This window comes from Muntiacus reevesi, chromosome 4 (genome assembly GCF_963930625.1).
Source record: "Muntiacus reevesi chromosome 4, mMunRee1.1, whole genome shotgun sequence".
NCBI classification, from domain to species: domain Eukaryota; kingdom Metazoa; phylum Chordata; class Mammalia; order Artiodactyla; family Cervidae; genus Muntiacus; species Muntiacus reevesi.
Window position 1 is genome coordinate 74465016 of NC_089252.1, and position 19869 is coordinate 74484884.

The 19869-nt window shown below is 44.9% G+C and overlaps 1 protein-coding gene across 2 annotated transcripts in view; it reads left to right on the forward strand.

Annotated features, from left to right (window-relative positions):
* Window positions 1–19869, forward strand: part of LOC136167751 (atypical chemokine receptor 2-like) — a 41397-nt gene that overhangs the window by 15779 nt on the left and 5749 nt on the right. Inside the window, exon 1 of one of the 2 annotated variants that reach the window (XM_065935262.1) lies at window positions 18735–18808. The exons of the other annotated variant lie outside the window; for it this stretch is intronic. The gene's annotated coding sequence lies outside the window, so the exon portion shown is untranslated. Of the gene's footprint in view, window positions 1–18734; window positions 18809–19869 lie in introns of those variants that run through there. 2 annotated transcript variants of the gene reach the window in all.

Consider the following 19869-nt stretch of genomic DNA (forward strand, 5'->3'; position numbering starts at 1 on the left):
TTGCTGGTTAGCTGCCCTGCAATATAGAGAACTAACAAACATTTGGCTTTATGGCCTTTTTCTAATCCTTGGAACTGGGTTTTGGTTTTTAACTTGAAAAGTCCATTGTAAAACCAGTGGGAATTCTAGAACAAGGCCTATTGCAACTAACCCCATTGGGGCTTCCCAAACCAACGAGTTGTCGTTGCCTCTGTAAAAGGAAGAATAAAATAGCTCATGAACTTTAACTGTGGCTCAAGGTAGATAGGAGAAGATAACCCATAAAATGAAAGAAGTATCCCAGTTTCTTTACTCCATGAGATGAATAATTCTTCTGTTGGTTCAGGTAGATCCTGGACATTGGTGGGTGATTGTTAAAAGTTATTCATTGCAAATTAATAATTATCCTGATCACACGATGAACTCTCTCTGTAATTTGTTATGCTACTTAGGATTTGTTTGTCATGTTACACTAAACAAATCTCCCTCCCAACTCTTAACTTTTTGAAGGGCTTAACAAATGGTCCTCTTAGGAGCAGAGAAGCAAAACAAAGACTGTGAAATTATTTATAGACTGAAAGGGCATATTTGTAGACTACTACATAAATATTATGGAGAAGGAAATGGCTTTCCTCCAGTACTCTTGCCTGGAAAATCCCATGGACAGAGGATCCTGGTGGGCTATAGTCCATGGGGTCGCAGAGTCGGACACAACTTCACTTTCACATAAATATTATACTATATAAAGGTGATACGTCTATCAAAGGGAGGATCCAGAAAGGAAAGCAGCCCCCATCATCCCTAGAACTTCTTGCCATTTTTTTCTGAAAGATAAATTCTGAATTAGCAAAAAATCTTAACTTTTGACTCTATACACAGAAACTATGGCCCTCCTAATCTATCTTCAGTGTTTTACTGGAAATAAACTCTGACCTCTTTCAATGTATCCATTATCAGACCCTTTTTCAAATACCTTCTGAAGTTTGCTAATATAGGCTCATCAATCACAGGCCTAAATGTAAAACTGAAATTATAAAATTTCTAGAAATCTTTGTGACTTGAGGGTAGGCAAAGATTTCTTAGGTAAGACACAAAAAGCACAATCTGTAAAAGAAAAAGTTGTTTGTACTTCACTAAAATTAAGAACTACTGCTATTCAAAAGGCGCTGTTATGATAGCACGAACACAAGTCACAAACTAGGAGGAAATATTTGCAAACCATCTGCCTAATAAAGAACTTGTATCCAAGATAAACAGAGAGCCCGCTGTACTCAATGGTTAGAAAACAGCTCAGCTTTAAAAACGGACAAAACTAGCCCAGGTGGGATGCATGAGACGAGTGCTTGGGCCTGGTGCACTGGGAGGACCCAGAGGAGTCGGGTGGAGAGGGAGGTGGGAAGGGGGATCGGGATGGGGAATACGTGTAACTCAATGGCTGATTCGTGTCAATGTATGACAAAACCCACTGAAATGTTGTGAAGTGATTGGCCTCCAACTAATAAAATAAAATTTAAAAAAAAAAAAAAAAAGAAAAAAAAAAAGAAAGTTCTATGGGGGACTTCCCTAGCAAAAAAATAAAATAAAATAAAATAAAAACGGACAAAAGATTTGAAAAGACACTTCACCAAAGGACGTATATGGATGGCAACATATATAGTCATCCATATATGTTCAATGTCATTAGTTCTTAAGGAAATACAACTCAATACCACAATTAAATACTGCTCCACACTTAATAGAATGACTAAAAGTAAAGACTGACCAATTTGAGTACTCAGGAGATTGCGGAGCAGTGTGAACTCACATACTTTGCTGGTGGAGGTGCAAAATGGTACAGCTACCTTGGAAAACAGTCTGCCTGGTTTCTCACAGAACACAACATAGACTTGCCATACAGCCCAGCTGTCCCATTCCTAGTTTTTACCCAAAAGAAATGAAAACCTGTGTTTACCCCAAAACCTGCATATGAATGTTTGCATCTGCTTTATTTGTAAGCCCCCCCCCCCCCAAATGGGAACAAACCAAATGTCCCTCAGCTGCAGAGTGGATAAACAAACTGGTACAGCCATAAATATTGTTGAAGGGATCGTAATTTGGTATAATCACTTTGAAAAACTGTTTGGCAGTATTTACCCAAGACAAACATATTCCCCAGCAATTGCAGTCCTAGAGACACCCACCCATTAGAAATGTGTGATATGTTTGCCAAAAGGCTTGTACAAGAATGTTACAGCAGTACTAATAATAACTGTAAAAAAAAGAGTCTGATTCCGTTTTTGATATTTGACCATGATAGCCTGCAAGCCCCATCATTCCTCTTTTCCTTTTCACTCCACTCCTGGTCATGCCAATAAGAAAATCTAGATACTTGCTTCCTTGGCATGAGTAGCAAGGGAAGACTAAAACTCCAGCCAGTAGGAGAGGGTGTTTTCATTCTTGATCCCCCTTTCTCCACCCACTGTTAAAAACTAGAGCCACTTGCCTCTTCTGCTCAAGCCAAACATGCTCGTTTGAGTATGGACCCTGCTGTCCCCAGAAAGCTTTACTGTGTGATTAATCTTTCAGACCCTCTTGTGAGTGTATTGCATCATTAATCCCCAGCTCCAAACCAATTTTGGTTGGGTGGAAGCATGGATGCCACCCTCCAGGGAGCAACCACGAAGCAGAACCCTAAACTGGACTCTATTCAAATGCCAAGTCAACAGAAACATGGACAAATAAATTATTGAACATCCACTCAGTAGAACCTGTAGGGCAGTGAGAATGGATGCAGTACAACTGCATACAACCTCACAAGCATAATATGGAAAAAAAGAAACCAAACACAGAAGAATATATTTAGTATGTGTTTGTTGCTCAGTGGTGTCCCACCTCTATGCGACCCCGTGGACAGTAGCCCACCAGGCTCCTCTGCCCGCGGGATTTCCCAGGCAAGAATACTAGAGTGGGTTTCCATTTCAAAATGTATGCCATGGGGTTGCGAAGAGTCGGACACAACCGAGTGGCTGAACAACATTTAAATAAACTTAAAAAGCAGGGCAAAGCTAATCTATGGTATTAAAAGTCAGAATGGTCACCACCATTCTAAGAGCAGTAGGTTACTGGAAAGGAGCTCGGACGGAGCACGCTTCTGTAAGGCAGTTTCCGTTGGGGGAGGGGGTGGGGGTGGGAAGGCACAGTGAACAGAGGGAAGCCGGGGCTGGATAGTGAGATGGTCCCAGCGGAAGTCTTCTGGCCGCGCTCCTGGTCTTGCTGACAGATTGAGGGTGTGAACCAGCCCCGCCCAGTGGACAGATGTGGAAATGCGTGTCAGTGCTTAAAAAGAGGGAGGTGACTGGCCCCTCCTGTGAGCCTCATTATGTCAGCCAGTTTGGGGAGTGGGGTGCAGATTCTGAGCTCAGAATGGGGATAGAGCATCTAAGAAGGGTCTGATGTTAGCCCTTAGGTCCAGCCACAGGGAGCTGGTCTCAACCACACCGAGGGGGACAAATGACTTCTGTGACGGGAGGTGGGCAACTGAGGGCTCCACTATGTCCAGGCTTTGTGTGCCTCACCAGGCAGTCTAGGCTGGTTTTGGAATCAGTTTTATTCAGGTGTTACATGCTAATCCAATAAGGTAGGTAGTAATCCCCATTCTACTGATGAAGGGACTGAGGCCCAGGTAACTTGTTTTATAAATGGCAGAACTAAGATTTGAACTCAAACCCAGCTCTTAACTTTTTTGGACCATGGTTTCCACTGGCAGCCTGGTGAAACCTATGGGCCTATCTCAAAATAATGTTTTAAAAAGTATAAAATAAAACATCAGATTACTGATCCTTTTGAAATTGCCAAGAAATGCTAGTTCTATTAAAATACAGATGCTAAGCTATTTTTTCTCAACTGTGGCATGGTATGTGCTATACATGTGTTTCTTTACTGACATCTTAAATACAAGATACAGCTGTGGGTCTGAAAACCAAAATTTTTAGGAAGTGATGGGTGTATTTTGTGATATCTGCTGCAATGGTGATGTGAAATGAAACTATTAGTGACTTTGCTAGTGACCGAGTCACAGGTCAGATTCCATTAGAAGGAAACACTGAATTTCCATCAGAGGCCAGTGACAATAAGGGTGTAATCTTGTTCCACTTAAGTTCAGAGACCTGTATCCTAGGCATGGGTCCAGTGGGGATCTGTGGACCACAGGTTAAGATCCCTTCATTCTGTGTCCCTGACTTGTCTTCCTTTCCCTCTGACAGTTGCCAGGGCTTCACTGGAAACCAGCCTGTGAGCTGGTAAATTGCAAAGAGTGCTGAGTGTTTGTTAAATAACAAGGAAAGATCATAGGGTCCAAGAGACAGTGAAGGCCTCTGATGCCTCAGACAGGCTATTGGACACAGAGATACATAGATGAAGAAGATGTTGCCATCCTTTCAAGAAGCTCCCAACCTGGTAGAGGCAGCGTATCCAAGCAGTTCATGATTGACCTCCAAGTGAGTTAAATAGGCAAGAAGTAAGTGCTTTGGTAACAGAGGCAGAACAATATTATGGGACGCGTAGTCCAGGATGGTATCCTGTAAGAGGCAACAGTAGGGCCGGCATTGGGGATGGGCACCTTCAGAGGGGGGCAGTTAGGCACATAGGCTCTGCTTTCAGATGACCTGGGTTCAAAACATCCTAACTGTGGACAAAGTCTGCCTCATCTCTCCATACCTGCTTCCTCACCTATAAAAGGGAGTGACCTGACCAAGTCACAGGGCCAGTGTGAAGATTGAATAGTTTAAATGTTGTTAGCCATGATGACGGTGTTGATTATCATTGGGGAGGTGGACTGTCTGTCTGGAAGGACAAAGCTTTCATAGGGGTTAAGGACAGCTCGAGCTATACAAGGCTGGATTATTTTCTTGTGAAAGGTGCAGGACAGGCAGAGCCAGTAGTTCTGGAATTTAATGTGAAACACAGAAGGCGTGTTTTATTTTCATCATTTGTGTTTTGCATCAGGGAGTAACTTCAAACCTTTGATTTCCATAAGACAAGGCTAGTGTGAGTATTTACGTTTTAAAAAATGATGAGTTGATTTAGAATATTCATACAATAATTCATAGTACAGGTGGTATGAGATGTGGCAAAGAATGTGAAAGCAGTGGCAATGCCTGGTTTGAATCACTGGATTAGGAGACAGGAACCACCTTCACCTTACAGAATTTTATATTTTACTTTTACCATTTTATTTTATTGAAGTATAGTTGATTTACAATGTTGTGTTAACTTCTGCTATATAGCAAAGTGAGTAGTTACATAGATACTCATTTTCATATATGTATTAATACATTCTTTTCATATTCTTTTCCCTTAATGGTTTATCACAGGATGTTGAATATAGTTCCCTATGCTGTATATACACCAGGACCTCGTTGTTTATCTATACTAGTTTGCACCTGCTAATCCCAAATGACCCACCCATCCCCTCTTCCTCCTTGGCAAGCACAAGTTCTCTGTGTCACTTTGCAGAATTTTAATTTCCGGGCCCAGCCCAGTATTCTCTGCAGCCTTGGATGGGACATGGAGGCTGACGGTAAATACACAGTATTTAGGAAAAGCCTAGAATTCCTGTCCACATACTTTCATTTCTGGATACATTCAAGGGCAGTATTTCAAACTGTGGGTCACCACCCAGAAGTGAGTTGTGAAATCGCTTAATGTGTTCTGTCCAGCATGTTAGAAATGTGAAACAGAATAAAACTGAAAATATCAAAATGCGTTACGGATTGTCGGGGCATTTATTTTTTTATGAAACTTGTGTAGTCGCTTGCTGGATAAAATGCATTTCCTGTTGGGTTAAAGGCAAAAGTATCTGCTTGGAGAGAAACAGGTCTGGCTTCTAGTCCAAGTTCTGCTCCTGCTCTGCTGTCTAGCGGGGTGATCCCTACACCCTCTGAGCCATGGAGGCAGGTTAATTTTGCTGGGTGGCTAACATGCTATGTTATGTTTGGGATTCAGACTTGGCCAAGGTGTTTTCCAGCCCATTTATATGCCCAAAGCACTCCCCCTTCCCCTCCTAGGGATTGAGTTCTCTAGAATGGAGGCCTGGGATCAGGCCAAATAGGGCCCCGGAACTTTTTACGGTCACCATCCTGAAATCATACAGATATTCCTTTTTGCAGATTTTCACTCCACACCCAGGGTTTTAGCTTCCAAACATTTCATCACATTTCCAATCACGGCATTTCCTTATCTCACGGTTTCCTCATTTTGTGGCCACACTTCCCACTGTGATATGTACTATCTGGGTGGAGCATATTCCCAACCTGAAGCAGCCTCTGTTTGTTTACCTCACCTTTCCTGTGAACCAGAGAAGGCACACTGGGCCTCTCCAGCTCCCAGGGGATCATTCTCCTGAATTTGGTTCAGCAGTTTCCTCCCATTGACCCACTGCAGAGAGGGCTTGGTGGCAGCTCAAGGGGACAGTTCTTAGATGGAGTATGTAATACATAAATATCTTAGCAGACCCAGAGACAGGGATTTGAGTGTAGATTTTAGTTTCAGTTTTATAAAGTTGCATTCACTTTTTAAACATACAGCAAAGAAGATCAGCCATTGGCAGTGTCATGTGGTTGAAGTAGTAGTTTATTTGGGAGGTGGAAACACAGGCAGGGTAGTGGGGAAGTGAGGCAGGGGAGGGAAGGTCATGTAATCCCATTGGGGAAATTCAGGATAACAGGACAGACCATTCACCTGAGGGTTACTGGTGGCTTTTTTTTTTTTTTTTTAAGTATATTTGTCTGTGCCAGGGTTAGCTGTGGCAAAGGGGATCTTTATCCCCTTTGCAGTATGTGGGATTTTGTTCCCTGACAAGGGATCTAACTTGGTTCAGTTCAGCCGCTCAGTCGTGTCCGACTCTTTGTGACCCCATGGACTTCAGCACACCAGGCGTCCCTGTCCATCACCAACTCCCGGAGCTTACTCAAGTTGATCGAGTCAGTGATGCCATCCACCCACCTCATCCTCTATCATCCCCTTCTCCTTCTGCCTTCAATCTTTCCCAGGATCAGTGTCTTTTCAAATGAGTCAGTTTTTCACATCAAGTGGCCAAGGTATTGGAGTTTCAGCTTTAGCATCAGTCCTTCCAATGAATGTTTAGGACTGATTTCCTTTAGGATGAACTGGTTGGATCTCATTGCAGTTCAAGAGGCTCTCAAGGAACTGCTCTCCTGCATTGGGAGCACAGTCTTAGCTACTGGACCAGCAGGGAAGTCCCTAGTTGAGGGCTCTCGAGGTGGTAGGAAGTGTTGTATCCCTGGTGCTTCTGGCCCAGTCATTGGTTGCGGACCCTTGATGGGGTGGGATGTTTTAGTTCTCTGGAACTTCTGGCACGGCGATTTCTGAGGACTGTTGAGGGGGTGAGAGCATTATTTCCTTGGAACTTCTGGTAGACGGCACTGATGGGGAAGCAGAGGTGAAACAGGCTTTGTTAGCCAGAGCAAGCCCTCAGACACAGCATAGTGGGTGTTGCCAGTTGGGAGCCAGCCAGTGTATACCAAGTGGGTATAAGTAAGGTAGGGTCTTGGAGCACCAGCAGTGGCACCTGCTGCAGAAGCTGTCCCCTTGGATTCTGAAAGTGCCACTAGCTCTTGAACACAAGCTCAGTATACAAGAAAGTATCATCATATTTTCTAGAACAGCTTATTTGCTGTTTTGTGACTGACTGCATTCCACAGGATAATGGAAAATAAATATCAGCCAGTGTGAGGGTCACGCTTTGCCCAGAATTGCATCAGGTCTAGGAGACTCAGTCAGTGCCAAGGCAAGCACTGTGCCACATGGTTCTTGGTGGAATCTGCCCATACAGGCCTCCACTTAGACTTTTGCCTGCCTCGCAGTTGATCACCAGCCCTATATGTCCACACTCAGGATGGTCCACCAGTACCTTCAGGCCTGGCAGTTCACTGAGTACCTCATTTTGTTGCATCTGTGCCCAGCTCGGGAGTGGGATGGGGCTGCCTGTAGCTGTACTCACCTTAGACTCACAATGTTCCATGTTCCTCTTTCCCTTGATCCCACAAACCCCAGGTCTCTGATGGGGAAGCAGAGCCCAGGGTCATCTAGTGTCTGAAGTGACAGGTTTCCCTCAGGCCCCTCATCTCTCCAGCCTGGGGATTAATTTTTTAGTTTGATGAAGGGCAGAAAGAGAACCTTAACATCCTCAAACTCCTGTACTCAAAGGACAAGGAAAATTGAGACTTTTTCTAAGATCTGGCTACTTGAGTAAAGGGAAAGTCAATATGGGGAAGCATGCATTGACATTTCAAAAATGCCCCACGCCGCCATGACCAGTGCAGTGTGACCACCACGTCCACAGATGCTTCCACTACTACTCTTTACCCTCTGGGTTCATTACAGCTTGTGAAACAGAGGAAAACTGTCATTTTAAGCAGAGCTGGAGTCCTTAACTTGGGGGCCCACGATATGACTCAGGGAGGGAATCCTGAATTTTGATAGGAGGAAAATTTACATTTTTATTTTCAATGTGTGCATGCTAAGCTGCTTCAGTCATGTCTGACTCTGTGAGACCCCAGTGACTGTAGCCTGCCAGGCTCCTCTGTCCATGGGATTCTCCAGGCAAGAATACTGGAGTAGATTGCCACACCCTTCTGCAGGGGATCTTCCTAACTCAGGGACTGAACCCACATCTCTTACGTCTCCTGTGTTGGCAGGTGGGTTCTTCACCACTACCACCACCTGGGAAAACCCTTTATTTTCGTTAACCTCTGACAAAATTAACATGTCTGATTATGACTATAAGCGACCAAACAGTAGTAGTATTAGCAGGATCTTATCACAGGTATCTTAAAAATATAATTTATGTTTATCACTGTCATGGCAGTTGTAAGATTTGTTGCTGTATCTTTTTAAATGTGTTAATAAAGAAAGGCATATGTTACTATATCATGTGTTTTTAAAAATACTTTTAAGAACTGTATTTCAGAATAATTTTTTACCTTTTTAAAAATTATCTTACCATAATTGTAGACCTGCATTTGCAAGAAATAATACAGAAAGATCCTGTATCCCCTTCATCTAGTTTCTCCCAGTATAACCTCTTGCAATAAGGAGATCATGATCTGAGCCACAGTCAGCTCCCGGTCTTGTTTTTGTTGACTGTATAGAGCTTCTCCATCTTTGGCTGCAGAGAATATAATCAGTCTGATTTCAATATTTGCCATCTGGTGATGTCCAAATGTAGAGTCTTCTCTTGTGTTGTTGTAAGAGGGTGTTTGCTATGACAAGTGCATTCTTTTGGTAAAACTGTTAGCCTTTGCTCTGCTTCATTTTGTACTCCAAGGCCAAATTTGCCTGTTACTCCAAGTATCTCTTGACTTCCTACTTTTGCATTCCAGTCCCCTATGATGAAAGGATATCTTTTTTGGATTTTAGTTCCAGAAGGTCTTATAAGTCTTCACAGAACCGTTCAACTGCAGCTTCTTCAGCATTACTGGTTGGGGCATAGACTTGGATTACTGTGATAGTGAATGGCTAGACCATTCACCAGACCATTCAGGTATGACCTAAATCAAATCCCTTATGATTACACAGCGGAAGTGCCAAATAGATTCAAGGAATTAGATCTGACAGACAAAGTGCCTGAAGAACTATGGACGGAGGTTCACAACATTGTACAGGAGACAGGGATCAAGACCATCCTCCAAAAAGAAATGCAAAAAGGCAAAATGGTTGTCTGAGGAGACCTTACGAATAGCTGAGAAAAGAAATGCTAAAGGCAAAGGAGGAAAAGAAAGATATACCCATTTGAATGCAGAGTTCCAAAGAATAGCAAGGAGAGATAAGAAAGCCTTCCTCAGTGACCAATGCAAAGAAATAGAGGAAAACAATAGAATGGAAAAGACTAGAGATCTCTTCAAGAAAATTAGAGATACCAGGGAACATTTCATGCAAAGATGGGCTCAATAAAGGACAGAAATGGGATGAACCTAACAGAAGCAGAAGATATTAAGAAGAGGTATCAAGAATACACAGAAGAACTGTACAAGAAAGATCTTCACGACCTAGACAACCACGATGGTGTGATCACTCACCCAAAGCCAGACATCCTGGAATGTGAAGTCAAGTGAGCCTTAGGAAGTATCACTAGTGGATAGGAAGCAAAGCTAGTGGAGGTGATGGAATTTCAGCTGAGCTATTTCAAATCCTAAAAGATGACGCTGTGAAAGTGCTGCACTCAATATGTTAGCACATTTGGAAAACTAAGCAGTGACCACAGGACTGGAAAAGGTCAGTTTTCATTCCAATCCCTAAGAAAGCCAATGCCAAAGAATGCTCAAACTACTGCACAATTGCATTCACCTCACACGAAAATTCTGCAGGTCAGGCTTCAACAGTCCATGAACTGTGAATTTCCAGATGCTGAAGCTGGATTTAGAAAAGGCAGAGGAATCAGAGATCAAATTGCCCAACATCTGTTGGATCATCAAAAAAGCAAGAGAATACCAGAAAAACATCTACTTCTGCTTTATTGATTATGCTAAAGCCTTTGTATAGATCACAACAAACTGTGGAAAATTCTTCAAGGCATGGAAATACCAGACTACCTGACCTGCCTCCTGAGAAATCTCTGTGCAAAGTCATTATCTTCTAAGGGCACATACTCAACTCTCTACAGCTTGCAAGTTATGACGTCTGGTGTTTGCTTCAAAGTAACACAGTTTTGCCACTGGTGATAGCAAACACCCTCTTCCAACAACACAAGAGAAGACTCTACATATGGACATCACCAGATGGTCAACACCAAAATCAGATTGATTATATTCTTTGCAGCCAAAGATGGAGAAGCTCTATAAAGTCAGCAAAAACAAGACAGGGAGCTGACTGTGGCTCAGATCGTGAACTCCTTATTGCCAAATTCAGACTTAAATTGAAGTAGGGAAAACCACTAGACCATTCAGGTATGACCTAAATCAAATCCCTAATGATTATACGGTAGAAATTAGAAGTAGATTTAAGGGACTAGATCTGATAGACAGAGTGCCTGATGAACTATGGACAGAGATTCGTGACATTATACAGGAGACAGAAAGCAAAACCATCTCCAAGGAGAAGAAATGCAAAAAAGCAAAATGGCTGTCTGAGGAGGCTTTACAAATAACTGTGAAAACAAGAGAAGCAAAAAGCAAAGAAGAAAAGGAAAGTTATACCCATATGAATGCAGAGTTCCAAAGAATAGCAAGGAGAGATAAGAAAGCCTTCCTCAGTGACCAGTGCAAAGAAATAGAGGAAAACAATAGAATGGAAAAGACTAGAGAGCTCTTCAAGAAAACTAGAGATACCAAGGGGATATTCTATGCAAAGATGGGCTCAATAAAGGACAGAAATGGGATGGACCTAACAGAAGCAGAAGATATTAAGAAGAGGTGGCAAGAAGACACAGAAGAACTGTACAAAAAAGATCTTCATGACACAGATAATCACGATGTTGTGATCACTCACCCAGAGCCAGACTTCCTGGAATGTGAAGTCAAGTGGGCCTTAGGAAGCATCACTACGAGCAAAGCTAGTGGAGGTGATGGAATTCCAGTTGAGCTATTTCAAATCCTAAAAGATGATGTTGTGAAAGTGCTGCACTCAATATGCCAGCAAATTTGGAAAACTAAGCAGTGGCCACAGGACTGGAAAAGGTCATTTTTCTTTCCAATCCCTAAGAAAGGCAATGCCAAAGAATGCTCAAACTACCGCACAATTGCACTCATTTCATGTGCTAGCAAAGTAATGCTCAAAATTCTCCAAGCTAGGCTTCAACAGTCCATGAACTGTGAGCTTCCAGAAGTTCAAGCTGGATTTAGAAAAGGCAGAGGAACCAGAGATCACGTTGCCAACATCCTCTGGATCATCAAAAAAGCAAGAGAGTTCCGGAAAAACATCCATTTCTGCTTTATTGACTATGCCAAAGCCTTTGACTGTGTGGATCACAATAAACTGTGGAAAATTCTGAAAGAGATGGGAATACCAGACCACCTGACCTGCCTCCTGAGAAATCTCTATGCAGGTCAGGAAAGCAACAGTTAGAACCTGACATGGAACAACAAACTGGTTCCAAATAGGAAAAGGAATACATCAAGGCTGTATATTGTCACCATGCTTATTTAACTTATATGCAGAGTACATCATGAGAGATGCCGGGCTGGATGAAGCACACGCTGGAATCAAGATTGCCGGGAGAAATATCAATAAACTCAGATATGCAGATGACACCACCTTTATGGCAGAAAGTGAAGAAGAACTAAAGAGCCTCTTGATGAAAGTGAAAGATGAGAGTGAAAAAGTTGGCTTAAAGCTTAGCATTCAAAAAAATGAAGATCATGGCATCCGGTTCCATCACTTCATGGCAAATAGATGGAGAAACAGTGGACACAGTGGCAGACTTTATTTTTCTGGGTTCCAAAATCACTGCAGATGGTGACTGCAGCCTTGAAATTAAAAGATGCTGGCACTTTCTTAAAGTATATATATGAAAATTGCCAGAATAAATAAACTTGATAAAACTATAACACATGTGGTGAGGAGAAAACAGCTGGATTTGGAAGGAAGTTGCCATGAGTACCTGGCTGGGGGCCGAGGGTGGGAATGCAGAGTCAGGCCCCCTGGACCTGAGACAGACATGTGGGGAGGGCCTCGGGGTTGGGCAGATGGGGTGAAAAGGTGAAGGAGTGTTTGGCACGACTTTCAGTTCTTAACAGTTGATGAACAGCTTTCACAGTTTCCAAGACTGAAAAAATGTTTGGAAGAAAATAATTCCACAGAAATGAACTGGCCACAGAAAGCTGGTACCTCAGCCCATCCTTGCCTCCTACCTAGTTTCGGGCTTTGCTGTGAGCACCAGTTTTCAAGCCCTACACAATGTCATCCCTGCTTGGAACCCGAGGGTGTGTGCCGCTGCTGCTGGTTGCTGACCCTGACCTCACTCTGGCTGGGTGTCAGTCATGTTCTCATGGGCAAAGTCCCAGAACCAACAACAGGGTGACCCAGCTGGTGGAGCATGGATGTCATCAGAGCCGACTGACCTTCTACAACCACTCTCCAGAGAAGCCCCAGGGAGTGGATTTAAGTCATTCTGGGAAGCATGTGCTACATGCTAAGTTGCTTGTTGTCTGACTCTGTGTAACCCCATGGACTATAGCCCACCAGGCTCTGTCCATGGAATTCTCCAGGCAAGGATGCTGAAGTAGGTTGCCACGCCCTCCTCCAGGGGATCTTCCTGACCCAGGGATCAAACTTGGTCTCTTACGTCTCCTGCATTGGCAGGCAGGTTCTTTACTTTACCACTAATGTCACCTGGGAAGCATCCGTTCACCGAGTATACTTGTATTACAGTTCTACTTCATGTCAAGCCCTCGCTGGGCTTTTCTGTGAGGGATTTGCAGATGAGTAAGAAATAATTTTTGTCCTAAAACAGCTCATTAGGTCTGAGTTGGAAGGGAGGGAGAAGGAAGAAGCAAAGAATTAAACAGAGTATTCTCATACATTGTGGGCAAGGGAGCACTCGGGTGGGAATCAGAAAGTCCAAGGGCTCCGATCAACTGCAGGTTTCTGGTCAAGTGACTTTCCCTCTCTGAGGGAAAGGCAGCTGCGTCCGCAAAAGGGTGTGATAACCTCAGCTTGGCCCAACTCACAGAGAAGGCATGTGGAGAACCACTGCATTAACATGGAGTATGTGGTTGAAGGTATTGTGCTAAAGGAATAAATATGTTGATTTCAAACAGGTATGTTTGTACCCTGGCAAGGGGCTGCTGAGTGGTGAGAAGATGACATACCCCCTCCCACCTTAACTGAAAGCAGCCCCCTCATGAGGCCCTGAGCACCAGACCCTGGGCAGATGTACGGAAGGGGAGACCACACATGTCTGGGGTGGCTGGAGGGGGCCAGAAGGTGCAGAAAGAGGAGATGCAAGAGGTGAGATAAACATCATTTCTCTCCTGCTGGACCATCAGTGGAGCATAGTAGAAAGAAGCTGCTCTGAGATTTGTCACAACATTTAATCAGTGACTCGACATAGGCACCTATAGAACTTCTGAATTGGGCAGCAAGTCTGTGCTTTAGGATTTCCAACTCTAAAACCCTGGAGTTGGACCAACTAATGCTCTCGTGGGCCCAGCCCAGAATGGGGTGAGCTTTGCCCAAGGATTACAGAGAAAGAGAGACGGCAAGTGAGACAGAGGCTGAGACTGGGGCAAACCAGGGCTCCTCCCTCTAAAATCCAGTTTGTCAAGTTTGTCTAGACTCCATCAACAAGTTAACCAGCTGCCTCTCCCGTTCCTGTGTAGTGTGGGTAGCGCCGGGTACTCTGCATGCAGAGGCTCAGAGCCAGGCATCAGGGTGGGCTGGAGGGACTTGGGGAGGCTCATGGCGGGGGAGACAGCCTTAACTGGCTCATGGAGGACAGGTTGCATGCAGAAGCTTGGCAGATTCACAGCCCATGCTCGGCTGAAGAGAGAAGCAGGTGTTTTGAAAATGCGATGCCACTTTTCACTGTAGTTAGGAAATGTGTTCAGTGAGTTAGGAATATGTCGGAATAGTAAAGATTGTCAAGTCACAGGCCTGTAGTTCAAGGGCACTGTGCCCTGTGGGAGAGGCCTGTGAGCATCCTGGCTGTCTGGCTTCAGAGACTGAGTCCACTCCTTCTGCAGGTCAGACAGTCTTATTAAAGAGAGCAAAGAGAATGAGTTCAGAACCCCCCGTCTCCCTCAGCTCCCTCGGACTCGAGCCAGTCCCGCTGTTCCCTGGCCAGTTTCTCTTGCTGCAGCGCTGCGCTCAATGCCCTTGGAGCTGGCGGAGGACAGCTGGCAGCTATGTCTTTGGTGGAGCGCAGTTCCTCTTTATGAATCTGGGTAAATGTTGCCCAGCTGTCTGCCACCCGGGCTTTTCAGCAACTGTCCCTTCAGCAGAGCAGAGAAAGGGGAGTCAGGAATGAAAAGCTCAGGGCATGAGGTTGGCTGGTACTGCCATGGGCCAGGTCAGGATTGGGGTGGAGAGCAGGATGATGGACTGGAAAGCAGTGGAAGGATGTGGACCTACCTGGTCAGCCCTTCCTGGCATTGGAGCCCATGACTGACTTCCTCTGACTGGAACCTGCCTATTCCAGGAAAAGGCCCAGGTCTTACTGGGAAGATGCCTGAATGAATTTTAGGGAAACCTGGCCACTCATGTAAAGACAGCTGCCCCAGTATCCTGCCCTGCCCACCATGATGGACTGTGGCTGGAAAATCAAGTCAGCAGGAAGCAGATGGTTTGAACTATTTCAAAAGAACATAAAAAATGAAATGAAAGTGATACTCATGAGTCTCTCAGTTCAGTTCAGTCACTCAGTCGTGTCCGACTCTTTGCGACCCCATGAACCGCAGCACGCCAGGCCTCCCTGTCCATCACCAACTCCCAGAGTCTACCCAAACCCATGTCCATTGAGTTGGGGATGCCATCCAGCCATCTCATCCTCTGTTGTCCCCTTCTCCACCTGACCTAAATCTTTCCCAGCATCAGGGTCCCCTCAAATGAGTCAGCTCTTCACATTAGGTGTCCAAAGTATTGAAGTTTCAGCTTCAACATCAGTCCTTCCAATGAACACCCAGGACTGATCTCCTTTAGGATGGACTGGTTGAATCTCCTTGCTATCCAAGGGACTCTCAAGAGTCTTCTCCAACACCACAGTTCAAAAGCATCAATTCTTTGGCCCTCAGCTTTCTTCACAGTCCAACTCTCACATCCATACATGACTATTGGAAAAACCATAGCCTTGAGTAGATGGGCCTTTGTTGGCCAAGTAATGTCTCTGCTTTTTAATATGCTGTCTAGGTTGGTCATAACTTTCTTCCAAGGAGTAAGAGTCTTTTAATTTCATTGCTGCAGTCACCATCTGCAGTGATTTTGGAGCCCAGAAAAATAAAGTCAGCCACTGTTTCCACTGTTTCCCCATCTATTTGCCATGAAGTGATGGGACCGGATGCCATGATCTTAGTTTTCTGAATGTTGAGCTTTAAGCTAACTTTTTCACTCTCCTCATTCACTTTCATCAAGAGGCTCTTTAGTTCTTCTTCACTTTCTGCCATAAGGGTGGTGTCATCTGCATATCTGAGGTTATTGATATTTCTCCCGGCAATCTTGGTTCCAGCTTGTGCTTCCTCTAGCCCAGCGTTTCTCATGATGTACTCTGCATATAAGTTAAATAAGCAAGATGACAATATACAGGCTTGACGTACTCCTTTTCCTATTTGGAACCAGTCTGTTGTTCCATGTCCAGTTCTAACTGTTGCTTCCTGACCTGCATACAGATTGGTTTCTCAAGAGTCAGGTCAGGTGGTCTGGTATTCCCATCTCTTTCAGAATTTTCCACAGTTTATTGTGACCCACACAGTCAAAAGCTTTGGCATAGTCAATAGAAATAGATTTTTTTTTTCTGGAACTCTCTTGCTTTTTTGATGATCCAATGGATGTTGACAATTTGATCTCTGGTTCCTCTGCCTTTTCTAAAACCAGCCTGAACATCTGGAAGTTCACACCAATATATATAAATAAGTAGGACAAAGGACCAACTCTTAATGGTAAAATTCCAGTTAATAAATGTAGAAAGAATGATGGAAATAGAAAACCACCATTTGTCAAACACCACCGTAATAACTGTTGTCAGAAAGCATCATTTGATGGGTGCTAAAACTGGTAGTGAAAGTATAAGAAGATACAAGATATTTACATAGTTTCAAAATACCTCCCCAGAAGATAATTATACAAAGGGTTAATTTCACTGTAATTTCACTGAGGAAAAACCTGGCAGAGCCAGCTTACCCAGTGACCAAAGTTAGCATGGTCAGTAATGAGCCATCTTGAAATCAGTTACCTCTGGTATCATGTAGTGAGAAGGACACATCGCTTCTCTGGCACACATGTTCCTACCCAAAATGCATAGCCTCAGTCTAATCATGAAGAAGCATCAAACCAAAATTTAGGTTCATTCTACAGTTCTCTTCAAAATGGTGAAGGTCATGAAAGACAGAGCAAGGCTGAGGAGCTGTCCCAGAGTGGGGAGACCACGGAGTCACCACCGCCAAATGCAGAACGGGGCTCTGCTCAGGGTCCAGGACCAGACAGGACACTCATGGGGCAGGTGGTGACGTTCGAGTAGGTCTGTGGATTCGTTGAAGTATGACCCCTTGGACTGTAGCCTGCCAGGCTCCTATGTCCATGGGGTTCTCCAGGCAAGAACACTGGAGTGGGTTGCCATTTACTTCTCCAGGGGATCTTCCTGACCCGGGGACTGAACCCAAGTCTCCTGCATTGGCAGGTGGATTCTTTACCGCTGAGCTACTAGGGAAGTCCAGTTAATGATATGTCGATGTCAATTTCATGGTTTAGATCATTGTGTTATGGTTCTGTAACATGTTAACAAGAATTCTACGCACAGTTTTTACAAGTCTAAAATTTATTTTAAATTAAAAAATTAAAATAAACTTAATTAAAAATTTTTTTTTAATTAAAAAGGGAGTGGTAAGGAAGAAGTCCAAGTTCTAGAACTTAGATGTTCCCCTAGATGGAACCAGGACTCTGTGGCCTTATTTTCCCTATTGGTAATTAACATTTGCCCCAGAGAGACTTGGAGACTCACGAGGAAGGTCCCTTGCTTCCCACTGTTGAGAGTGGAACCCATCACAGGCTCGGCCTACTGTGGCCTGTGGACCCCAGAGAAAGGCAAATGTCTGCCTTTGTCCACCTCTCTGGGGACACTTAGTTCTCCTGTCTGTCTGAGGGAGACACCAACCCCACCTCCCCAAAAAGATCTGAAAACCAAGGCTCAGAGAGGTGAGGCTACATTCTCTAGGTCACACAGCCCGTACAGAGCCAGATTCAAGCCCAGCCCTGTGTGACCCTATCACCAGTGCCTGTAACCACCTGCCATTGTTCTTTACCTGCTCGGTTCAGATAGGGACAGTGAGCATTCACCAAGCATCTGCTGTGTGTCAGGCTGGCCGTGGGGTTGGAGATGAAGGCAGCTGAGACTCACAGTGGACCACAGGTGCCATCCTGGCAGAGAGGTACCCTCATACTGCCGAGCGCATGACAGGCAGTGTGTTCCACACATGTATTCGTTCATTTCGTCTGCTCTTGCCTGGCCCTGGGCTCAGCCTGGTGGGTCACATATGGTCCTTGAGCAGACATGTGAACAGACAGCTAGCTCTGAAGAGATTCATGCTATGATGGGACTGGCGGGGGGAGCAAGGAAGGGGAAAGAGGGGAGTTGGCCTGAGAAATCTAGTAGATGAGAGAATTGATGTCACTACGGGTGACCCAGACACAGCTCTGATTGTGCGGAGTTACCGTCAGAGGAGGAGAGTTGGGTGGTGGGCCGGGGAGCGGCGAGGGGCACAGAATCCAGGACCGATGAAGCTGGTGGCTGGGAAGGCTACTTAAGATAGGGGAAAGAGTAAGTGAAAGCCTGGAAGCCTGGACTGAGGCGTTTCGTGTCCTTTGCTCAGCTGCAGGAGAATGGTTCCAGAGAAGTGTGATTGGGGACACATGTTTTCTAAAGTAATTAGTGTATCTTTGGGGGTGGTGTTCTTTCAATGAGGCGGTCATTTGAGCTTGACTCAAGTTCAGTGTGCAGCTGAGGTGGGGCTGGGGCAGGCACAGGGGATATGCAAAGAGGATGCAGGCAGGAAGCCGTCTGGGGAGGGGAAGAGCTTATAAAGAAGAGTCACTCCCTCTGCGCTTCCCAAAGGAAGACGGACACAGACGCTACTGCTCTCCTCCTGAGTGCGAGGTGGATGTCCCCAGGCAAGTGGGTCTGGCTCTGGTAGGTGTCAGCCACTCTGGGAATGGGGTGGGTGGGCCCTATGCAGGGGCCACAGGGAGAGACCAGATCCCGTGGCTGGGAGAGGGGACAGGTGTGGGGAGAGACAGGAGCTCAGTAGGGTGAGTGTGGCACTCTCTCTCTAGGACAGCTGTTGGAGCAGTGGCCCAGGCAGCCGGGGAGGAAGGTGGCCTGCTGGCCCCTTACACCCTTGACTCTGGCTCTGAGGCTCTGCTTTGTGGGTTTGGGAAATCCCTGAGGGTTGGTACCAGATGAGGCTGGGTAACCTCAGCTGTTCCCTTTCCTCTCTGGGCTGTACTATGATGGGGAAAGATAAGGTACTCTCCAATGGGTGCCTCTCCCAGGGCTGAGGTTCCCAGCACACATCCACACTCTCTTCTTAAAAGCCCACATCCTCTCTTTTTATCCCTAAACCTGCCAAGATCTCAACCCCTCCATCTGTCGCAAACAGTCGCAGGATATCCTTTTATCCATCCCAACTTGAGCTAAGTGTCATTTTAGGACCTGGAGGGGAAACCAATAGTCATGTGCCAGGCACTTATTTAATTATTAATTAATATTATAGAAACACCACCAGGAAAGCATTTTACAGTTGAGAAAACAAAGGCTCAGAGAGGTTAAGTAGTTCGCTCAGGGATGCTCAGCCATGAAGTGAACCAGCCTGTAGTCTGTTCCTCCATGCTGCACCATGCTGAGTATACCACTCTCCCTGGGGGTAGTGGCAGTGGGGTGGGCATTTCATTTTGACCCCAGCATAATGCTGAAATGCAAACAAGGAGCTCAAGTGGTGAAAGTTCAGGCAACAAGAGAAGCAAAAAAATAAATAAATAAAAGGAGGGGGGAGCAAAAATGATTCAGGAAAGATTTGAGAATCTTCCGCAGCAACTCCTTGAAGAGCCGGTTTCTAAAATTACCTAGTTTTTATTAATTGAAGGAAACTTTGGGTGAAGGGGTGGTTGTTGTGATTTCATCAATGTCACAAACATCCCTGTTTCCTGATAAGAGCCAGGAAACATTGAGTAATGTGGGGTCCAGGGAGCATG